The 9,666-nt window shown below is 36.6% G+C and overlaps 1 non-coding gene across 1 annotated transcript; it reads right to left on the reverse strand.

Annotated features, from left to right (window-relative positions):
* Window positions 1-1,394: 1,394 nt before the first annotated feature.
* Window positions 1,395-1,501, reverse strand: LOC116119355. The gene has a single exon (XR_004126391.1). It is a non-coding gene; the product is annotated as a small nucleolar RNA R71 (small nucleolar RNA).
* Window positions 1,502-9,666: the final 8,165 nt, after the last annotated feature.

The raw sequence follows: 9,666 nt of genomic DNA on the forward strand, positions 1-9,666 counted from the left end.
AAAGGTATCTTAGTTTCGTTCATTTATGTTTATTGAGTTGATTAATCATTATTATTGTGTGATTACCTTTGATTTACAGTTGAATGGTTGTATGAGTCAAGGTTAGGCTATACGCCACTAGCTAATCCTGAATATCTCTTGATCTTTGATTGTTGTTGTCTGATCGTGTTTAATAGTTGATTGATGGACTATATGAGTTGGGGTTAGCCTATATGCCCTCGACAAATGTGAGTTGGTTTGTGTTCATTTTGTTACTTTTGTGTATAATGGGTTTTTGTTATTTAGATTAGGCTACACGCCATTAGCTAGTTTGGATGATTAAAACACTAAGTTGATCCGGTTGGCTATGGCACAACCTTACCTTGGTAATTAAGTATCGACCCTAAGATTTTAATCGAGAAACATCAGTTAGATTAATAACATAAAGTAGGATAATTATGGTGAAATTGGATACACTAGACCATTTCCCATTGTTTGATCATTTGTTTAGATCTCGTATTTATGTTAGTTGTTATTTTAGTATTTTTGTTATTCTTACTTGAATTTTAGTTAATTTGGATTTTATTAAATTGTTGGGTAATTTTATTATCTCACTTTTGCATAGTATTAGATTAATTGATAGCTCGACTCTCTGTGGGATCGACCATTACTTGTTCACTTTACTGTAATAGCGACCCGTGCACTTGTGGAGGAATTAAAGTTGTTTTTTAACCGAACAAGTTTTTGGCACTGTTGCCGGGGAGTTGGAGCTATTTGATTTCTTTGATATTTGTGTTTTTATTTATTCAATTAGATTTTATTTTATTTTATTTTAGTTGTTTTTATTATTTTTCTGTTGTTTTGTGTATTTTTGCATTACAATTTTTCTTTGTTTTGAGTTTTTTTTTTTTTTAATGCAAGGTCACTGATCGTTGGGCGAAGAAGTGTTTCCTTATTTTGACAGGGTGAATTTGATTGGTAGAAAGAGAAGAGAACCTAAAAATTCAGAAGAATTAAGTGCATCAAATTCAGAATTCGAAAAAGAGATGGCGAATCCACCCCGCCTAATGAAGGATTATGTGCGTCTGACCATTGGAATGTCACCCTCCTGTATTGTTTTGAGTGCTACAACTAGGAATTATGAGTTGAAGAGTATCCATTTTCAGATGCTTCCTTCATTCCATGGGATGGCCATTGAAGATTCATTGACATTTATTAGAGATTTTTACTCAACCGTGCAAACTTTTCCTTTGTAGGGTTTGACTAGAGATCAATTGAGGATGAGATGTTTTCCATATACATTGAAGGATGTAGCAAAGAGTTGGTTTATGTCATTGGCATCAACTTCACTTACCACTTGGGACACGATCTACAACAAGTTCATAGGTAAATTTTATTCTTATGCGAAGACTACAAAACTAAGAGGTAAAATTGCAACTTTCTCTCAACTTGATAGTGAGCCTTTCCATGAGGCTTGGGAAAAATTTAAATTGATTTTAGTTCAATGTCCACATCATAGATACCCTTTAGAATTGTTGAATCAGTTTTTCTATGATAGACTGACACAGGCTTGCCAGACTATAGTTGACAATGCTGCAAGTGGTGCCATGGGAGAAAAGACTACAAAGGAGACATACGAGTTGTATGAGATGTTTGACGCCGACTCACAATAAAAGAGTGTCAGAGGGAAAGCAAAGGGAATCTATGAAGTGAGTGCTAACACCGAGTTGGCAATGCAAGTGTTCGAATTGACAAAGCAAGTCAAGACTATGTGCAACATGATGATGGGGCAAGGACAGAGTAGTTCCAATGAGGTATGTGCTATTTGTGGTAATGTTGGCCATACCACTAATGTTTGTCCTTCAGGTGAGAGTCTTCTGAAAGCTATGGAGTAAGCGAACATGATGAACTCTTACAACCAAAGACCCCACAATTCATAGTCGAACACATACAATCCTGGGTGGAGGAACCATCCAAACTTTTCATGGAGAAACAACCATCCACAAGGAAGTTCTGAACACATCATGCAACTAAAGAAACCATCATTAGAGGACACATTGAACAGTTTCATTCAAGCTTCTGAAAAGAACAATTAGAACTTCGAACAGAGATTCCAACAACAAGATGTATCCATAAGGAAGATGCAGGTCAAGATAGGACAAATTGTAGAGTCATTACAAGGCCATGTCCTTGCGAAGTTGCCAAACCAATCCGAGCAACGAAAATTGTCATAGTTTTGAGGAGTGGTAAGGTAATTAACAAGGATATCAATTCTGAAACTAATGAGCCCTTGTCTAATTTTGCAGGTAAAAAGAAAGAGGGGAAGCAACCGAGTGCACCCATTCTGAATGAGGAGATTGAAGATCCATATGTGCCTCTGAAGCCTTATGTTCCACCCATGCCTTTTCTGGGTTGCTTGATTAAAAGCAAATGGGATAAGTCATTTTCTGATATATATGAATCTAAGGTTAATGTGAACTTAGCCTTACTTGATATGATCAGGAACATGCTAGCTTGCACGAAATTTTTCAAGGAGTTGAACACCCACCAGCATAAGTATGAGCCGCAGGATAAAGTGATGATTTCAGAGACTGTGAGTGCGGTGCTCCAATGCAAGTTACCACCCAAGCTGAAAGATCTGGGGAGCTTTGTTATCAACATCATTATTGGTAACAAGAAAGAAGAAAGAGCATGTAATGACTTCTTTTTACTAGTATACTTTAGAATATATACAATAAAATCATACATACTTAGCATATGAAAATAGTTGGGCCCAAATTTTTCTTTACTTATAAAATATAATTCTTTACATATACTAGAATAACAAGTACAAAAACTTAGTAATGGTGGACAGTAATGCCAATTCTCTCTGCTTGACGACTCCTTTCCGACTGCTGCTCACCTATTTCCTACAAAAACATGGAAAAACAACGGGGTGAGCATAAAAATGGTCAGTAAGTAAATCCCTTATCTCTTCTCCTTCTTTGATTCTTTCCTTACTTAATTCTCTTCTTCTTTCTTTCGTTCCTAGTTCTTTCTTTGTTTCTACTTCTTACTGTTCTTTTTTTCTTCCTAATTCTCGCTATTCTTTCCTTCTCTCTGTTCTTTCTTTCTATTCTTTCTATTCTTCCTTTGCTTTCTATTCTTTCTAACCATGGTGGAATACATGGTAATATGCATGAATGAAATGCATGTGCAAGAATGCATAAAAATGCATTTTCTTTCTTCTTTCTATTTCTTGTTCTATTCTTTTCTTTTCTTTTATTCTCTTCCTTTCCTCTTGTTTGTATTGTTCAAGCTTTTCTTTTCTTTCTTGTTTTTCTCTTCTTTTCTTTACTTTGCTTTGCTTGTTCAAGCTTTCTCATTCTTTCTTATTCTTGTTCTTTCTTATTCTTTCTTTTCTTGTTCTTTATTCTTGCTTATTCTTTCTTTTCTTATTCTTATTCTTTCTTAAGTTATTACACAAATACAAATATATGCATATGGATGGCTCATGCTTAGAATTCTTACTTAAATGCACTCATGAAACGCAAATATGCAATGTAGCATAAAATTAAAGTTTCTACTCATACTCATACTTCTCTTAGGCATTTCATCAAACAATAAATGTGAATATACAAACTTTACTTTAATTATAATTCTCTTTGTTTCTTAAACCATCCAAAATGAGAGCAAAACTCCCATGTATCCTCATAATCCCTACACGGCAAAACACTCCCAAAATTCTTCCCATTCCAACAGAATTTCAATCCATCATCATACAATCAAACACACTTCTCTTACTCAAATATATCCAACAACATCCAACAAGAAGCACAAATAATCATCAATCTCATCTCAATTTCTCAACAATCTCAACAATCATAACATATACATGCTTAAAGAAATCTCTACTCAATTGATTTCTTAAACCTTAACTTGAGTTAGAGTTCGAGTGGAATTTACTTACCTTATACTTGAGTAGTCTCCACTAAAGCTCTCTACTCTTGTTGGATTCAAACCTTCTCTTAACCCTAAGCATAACCTTAATAAGAATTCAACTTCTACACAAATAAATCATATATATAAAGCAAGAATTCTGACCCTTTGTTGCCTAGGATCAAAACCTTATTAAATTCCACTCAAAAGCCCTCAAAATTCTTTGAAAATTGAGTGAAAATTTGAGAGAAAATGGAGAAGGAGAGTGGCGGTGAAAAGGAGAGAAATAAGGGATACAAACCCTTAATATCTTATTTTATAAACGTATTTTCCCATTTTGCCCTTACACTTTCTTGAAAATTTCATCTATGTCCCTTAGTCAATTACCATAATGCCCTCATTTTTATTGCATTTTACATGAAATTCTCTCTCTTTTCACTCCCCACTTTTTCAACTAATTTTGAGTGAAAAGACAATTTTACCCTTATTGTAAGTTTTAAGGCATTTTCTTCATATTCTCTTAAAATAACTTTAACAAAAATCAACTAAGGGCTATCAAAACATAAATTAAATTACATACCTCCGTGTGGGCGTTACAGAGCGATGTTGGACTTAGGTGCAAGTATCAACCTCATGTCATATTCTATCCATCAGTAGTTGGGACTGGGAGAACTAAAACCTATAACAATGACCTTGCAATTGGCAGATCGATCAGTGAAATATCCAAGAGGTATTGCTGAAGATATTTTAGTTCAAGTTGACAAACTAATTGTTCCTGTTGATTTTGTGGTGTTAGATATGGAGCGGACTTTAGGGCACGACAGTGAGTTGCTTGTTTTGCTAGGACGTCCCTTCATGGCCACAACAAAGACCATCATCGATGTGCAATATGAAAAGCTAAAAATGAGAGTTCTTGATCAAACCGTTGAATTTTCAGTTTTCAATTCTATGTCTTTACCTCCAAATACTAATGACTGTTTTGCAATTGATTTTTTAGATCCTATCATTGTGTCTAGTTTTCTATAAGGGGAGACTAAAGATAAACTGGAGTTGGCTTTGATAGTAGAGGATGGTGAGTTGAGTGATGATGAGGCTAGGGAGTATGTGGTGGAGTTGGATAATGAGATTAGGGACATGTCTAATAAGGAATTGAGGATGGCGACTGAACATGTTGATGTCAAGTTAGTTTCTTCCTTTGAATCCCCACCTAAGCATGAGTTAAAAAGCTTACCACCTACCCTTAAGCATGCTTACTTAGAAAAGATCAAACTCTCCCTGTGATTATAGCTTCAGACCTAACCATAGAGGAGGAGAAGGAGAAATTGTTTAAGGTGTTGAGTGATCATAAGGCAACCATAGGTTGGACAATAGCAGACATCAAGGGAATTAGCCCCAATATGTGCATACATAAAGTGTTGTTGGAAGAAGATTCCAAACCAACTAAGGAAGCTCAAAGGAGGTTGAATCCGCATTTGCAAGAGGTGGTGAGAGTTGAGGCGTTGAAACTACTTGATGCTGGGATCATTGATCCTATTTCAGATAGCAAGTGGGTGAGTCCAGTTCATGTGGTACCAAAGAAGTCGAGCATTACTATGGTAAGAAATTCTGATGATTAGTTAGTACCAACTAGGATGACAACAGGATGGCGGGTTTGCATTGATTACAGGAAGTTAAATGCTATAACTAAAAAGGATCATTTTCCTCTTCCTTTTATTGATCAAATGTTAGAAAGATTGGTTGGTTATTCTAATTATTGTTTCCTTGATGGTTTTTGCATGTTACAATCAGATTCTTATTGCTCCAGAGGATCAAGAGAAGATGAATTCACATGTCCATTCGGAACCTTTGCATATAGAAGGATGCCATTCAGATTGTGCAATGCTCTAGCCATGTTTCAAAGGTGTATGATGTCCACTTTTCTGATATGATTGAAAAATTTATTGAGGTGTTGTTTTTGGGTCGTCATTTGATAAATGCCTTGATAATTTAACTTTGGTTTTGAAAAGATTTGTTGAAATGAATGTAACGCCCCACTTGAGGTACGTAGTTATTGTTTCCTCTTTCGCTCTGTTGGTTTTTGGTATTATTGTTTGATTTAGTGTTGTGTTGAATGATTGCCCTGAAATTGGTTGAAAACAGAAGAAGTTCAGTCTGCCGTGCTTCGCCGGGGCGAAGAAGAATCTTCGCCGCGGCGAAGAGAGGTTGAAGCCACGGGGAAGCTGCTAGACAGTTTCGCCGCGGCGACAGATTCCCATAGCCAAGATTGGGGTGATCCCTCCATCCAAGGTTATATGTGCTCAAATAAGGATCATACTTCCTATGCGGTTGCCCAGGAAAACCACTGCTGCATTCACTTGCTCAACAGGCTCCTCTTGAGAGTTGGGCATATATCGTTGGATGCCCTACTACCGAACAAATCCCGCAATCCTTCACTGTTTGCATGTTACCTACAGCCATTTGGCATTTGCATTCTCATCAAGTACTTCTTAGGAACAATTCCTTTTCTAAGAAGACACCAGTACAAGCAACAATTTTTTCGCTCTTCTAGATGGTACAAATAGTATCCTTTGGTCTCCTTAGGATACCCCACAAATATACATTTGTAAGATTTTGGCCTAGCTTGTTCGAAGTCAATTTCTTGTCTTAAGCGTCACAACCCCAATCCTTAGATAAGACAAGTTGGGTTTTCGCCCACTCCATAGATCATACAAAGTCTATATGCAGACTTTAACGGCCATGATTTAGTACACGAGTCGCAACCTAGGGCATAACCCTAGAGATGCAGGTAGCTAGATCATTATAACTCATCATGAACCTAACCATGTCAAGCAAGGTCTTATTCATCCTCTCAGACACACATTATGTTAGGTGTAAACAGAAGGGTGAGTTGTGTTTACTATCCCACATTCCTTCAAGTATTTAGAGACCTAACCATGTCAAGAAGGTCTATTCCTCCTCTCTAACACACCATTATGTTGGGGTGTATACAAAGAGATGAGCTGTGATATTATCCACATTCCTTAGGCATTTAGAGAGCCCTGAGCTCAAGTATTCACCATCCTCGATCTAACCAAAGAGCTTTTATACTTCTGCCCAACATATTTTCTACTTCATTCATGAATTCTTTGAATTTATCAAAGCTTCAGATTTATGTCTTATAAGGTAGCTAGACATAACCATATCTACTGACATCATCAGTAAATGTGATGAAGTTTGAATATCCACCTTTGGCTTCAACTGTTAGTGCCCACATACATCATATGGATGATGCCTAATAGTTATGGTAGCCCATTCAGTTTGTCCTCTGAAAGGCAACTTGGTATCTTGCCTAAAAGGCATGACTCGCATACCTCAAATAAGTGGAAGTCAAAAGTTTAAAACTCCACCCCTTTGAAGTTTTTGCAATGCGGGTCTGGTTAACATGACCCAATCTAATACCAGAGAGTAAGTTTGGGTTTGATCGCTATGTTTAGCTTTCTAGTTTCAACATTGAGAATATCCTTATGTTTAAATAACAAAAACATGTAATCTGTTATATAACCTTGCAATTCCAAATAGAATACCATTTAAACTAGAAGACAACAATCCATTAGAAATTTCAAAATGATATCTTATATTATCCAAAGTGGATACTAAAATAATATTCCTAGAAATTGAAGGTACGAAATAACAATCATGGAGTTCCAACAATAAGCCCGTAGGCAAAGTCAAGCAGTAAGTCCCTACAGCTAATGCAACCACATGTGCTCCATTTCCAACTCTTAGGTCCACTTCTCCCTTGGCGAGCAATCTACTCTGCCTTAGTCCCTGACACAGTACAAATGTGAGTACCACATCATGTGTCGTGACCCAAGATGTTTAAGGAGAGAAGTTAATCTTAATCATGTACAAACCTAAAGTCGAAGCATCTAACTTCTTCTTATTTGCGAGGAAAGCCTTGAAGTGCTTCCTCCAATAGCCAGGCTTACCACAATATAAGCAGACCATCTTCCCATCTTTCCAAATGCCACCCTTAGCTTGGGAGCATCCTGTCTTTGGGCTTGGGCTAGGGATTGGCCTTCGCCTTTCCCTTTCCTTTACTGGTAGTAACCAGTAAAATAGGCTTGGACTTTTTCATGTCCTGCTTCATAATCCTAAGCATGTTCAGAAACTCTAATAGAGATTTCACCATCGTGTTCATATTAAAGTTCATTATGAACAGTGAAAAAGAATAGGTAGTGACTGCATACTTAAATCCACTGTAGTATGCATCCACACCAAACCCCAAAGTCTCAAGCCTCTCTATGTACCCAATCATCTTGAGCACATGAGGACCAACTTGGGCTCCCTTAGTCATATGACTTCTAAACAATGTGCTCGACACCTTATATACCTCTCATGTTGAGCATTTCCTTGAAAAAGCTCCATGAGGTGTAGAATTATGGCACTTGCGTCCATATTCTCATGTTATTTTTGTAACAGGTAGCATCATCAAGGAACTTTTGGTAGTATTATTTGTTTCTTGAGTGGCATCAGGATCAAGCTCAACCAGATAAGGCTTACCAAGGATATACATTTCTTTTGAACTTCACTACAATGAAGATTTTGATACCAGCCCGAGAAATTGATCCATAGCCTATTTTCTCGATTACGATCGCAGATTGGTATTGCTCATTTTGCTGATCTATAAATGCAGAAACGAAAAAGTTATTATAATGTTTATTATTATTTAATAAGGTCTTTTATTAAAAAATCTCTCCCAGATATTCTCAAGCCAATAGCCCTCACTATTAACTCAAGAAAGCTCGTTTGCTTTCCTAGTGACTGAGATCCCATCTAGCCCATTTCAAGCCTTCGCTTTGGCGAACAAGCCAAAATTGTGATTAGGTAGGCCAACAAACTTAATTTCACACCAGTTGATAGCTCAACTACCAACCTCAAACGAAAACAAACCAAAAAACCAATCACACATTCAATGGCCGAAGCCCATTGTCCTCAAGTGTGATTCTCAGTATCAGTAGAGTGGACACTATAGTGTCACCATGTACACAAAAAAGTGTACTTCTCTACTATGTCTATGATATGCTTATCAACTTTCGCTTTGGCGAACACAGCATGACATATCATTTAAGTTGACCCATCACCATTAAGGAAACTCCAATGAAACTTAACCTCCCATTGGTAGAAGTGTACCCTTCACTTTGATGAACAAGGTTCCAACGAACAGTGGTTTGATTAAACTATGGTGATGGAAAGCATATGTTTGACTTAATATACTTTATTTGAGGGTTTTTATTTTACATCTCACTAGTTTATCTTTAGTAGACATGTTATAGTCATAACATACACCCTTAGCATGCATTATAAGCATTTAAGGAAATGTGCACGTACATGGCCTAACTAAAACCGATTTCCTCAAGCCTAAAGAATCAATAGGTCGCCTAGGGATCTTGTATAATAACTTGAGTCTTCAAGTAGATGCTTTGTCCTTGCTCCATCTTCAAGTACATTACAAATTACACATACAAATTATAGTGAAATTAATACTATACTAATTTTACATCATAAATTTAGAACCTCGAGTTACATTCGAGGGGAATAAGATGAGAAGAGAATGTACATCAAGAAGGGGGAGAAAGACAGAGCACGCAAGTATATTTAAAATAATTTACAACCATACATACCAAAATAAATTAAACATTCACCATAGGTCTAAAGGTCATACCGGGCACCATGCAATTTTTCAAACAAGAATTATTGCATACATTTAAAAAATCAATTTTGAATTGT

The sequence above is a fragment of the Pistacia vera genome, unplaced genomic scaffold (assembly GCF_008641045.1).
Source record: "Pistacia vera cultivar Batoury unplaced genomic scaffold, PisVer_v2 Contig882, whole genome shotgun sequence".
Taxonomy (NCBI): Eukaryota; Viridiplantae; Streptophyta; class Magnoliopsida; order Sapindales; family Anacardiaceae; genus Pistacia; species Pistacia vera.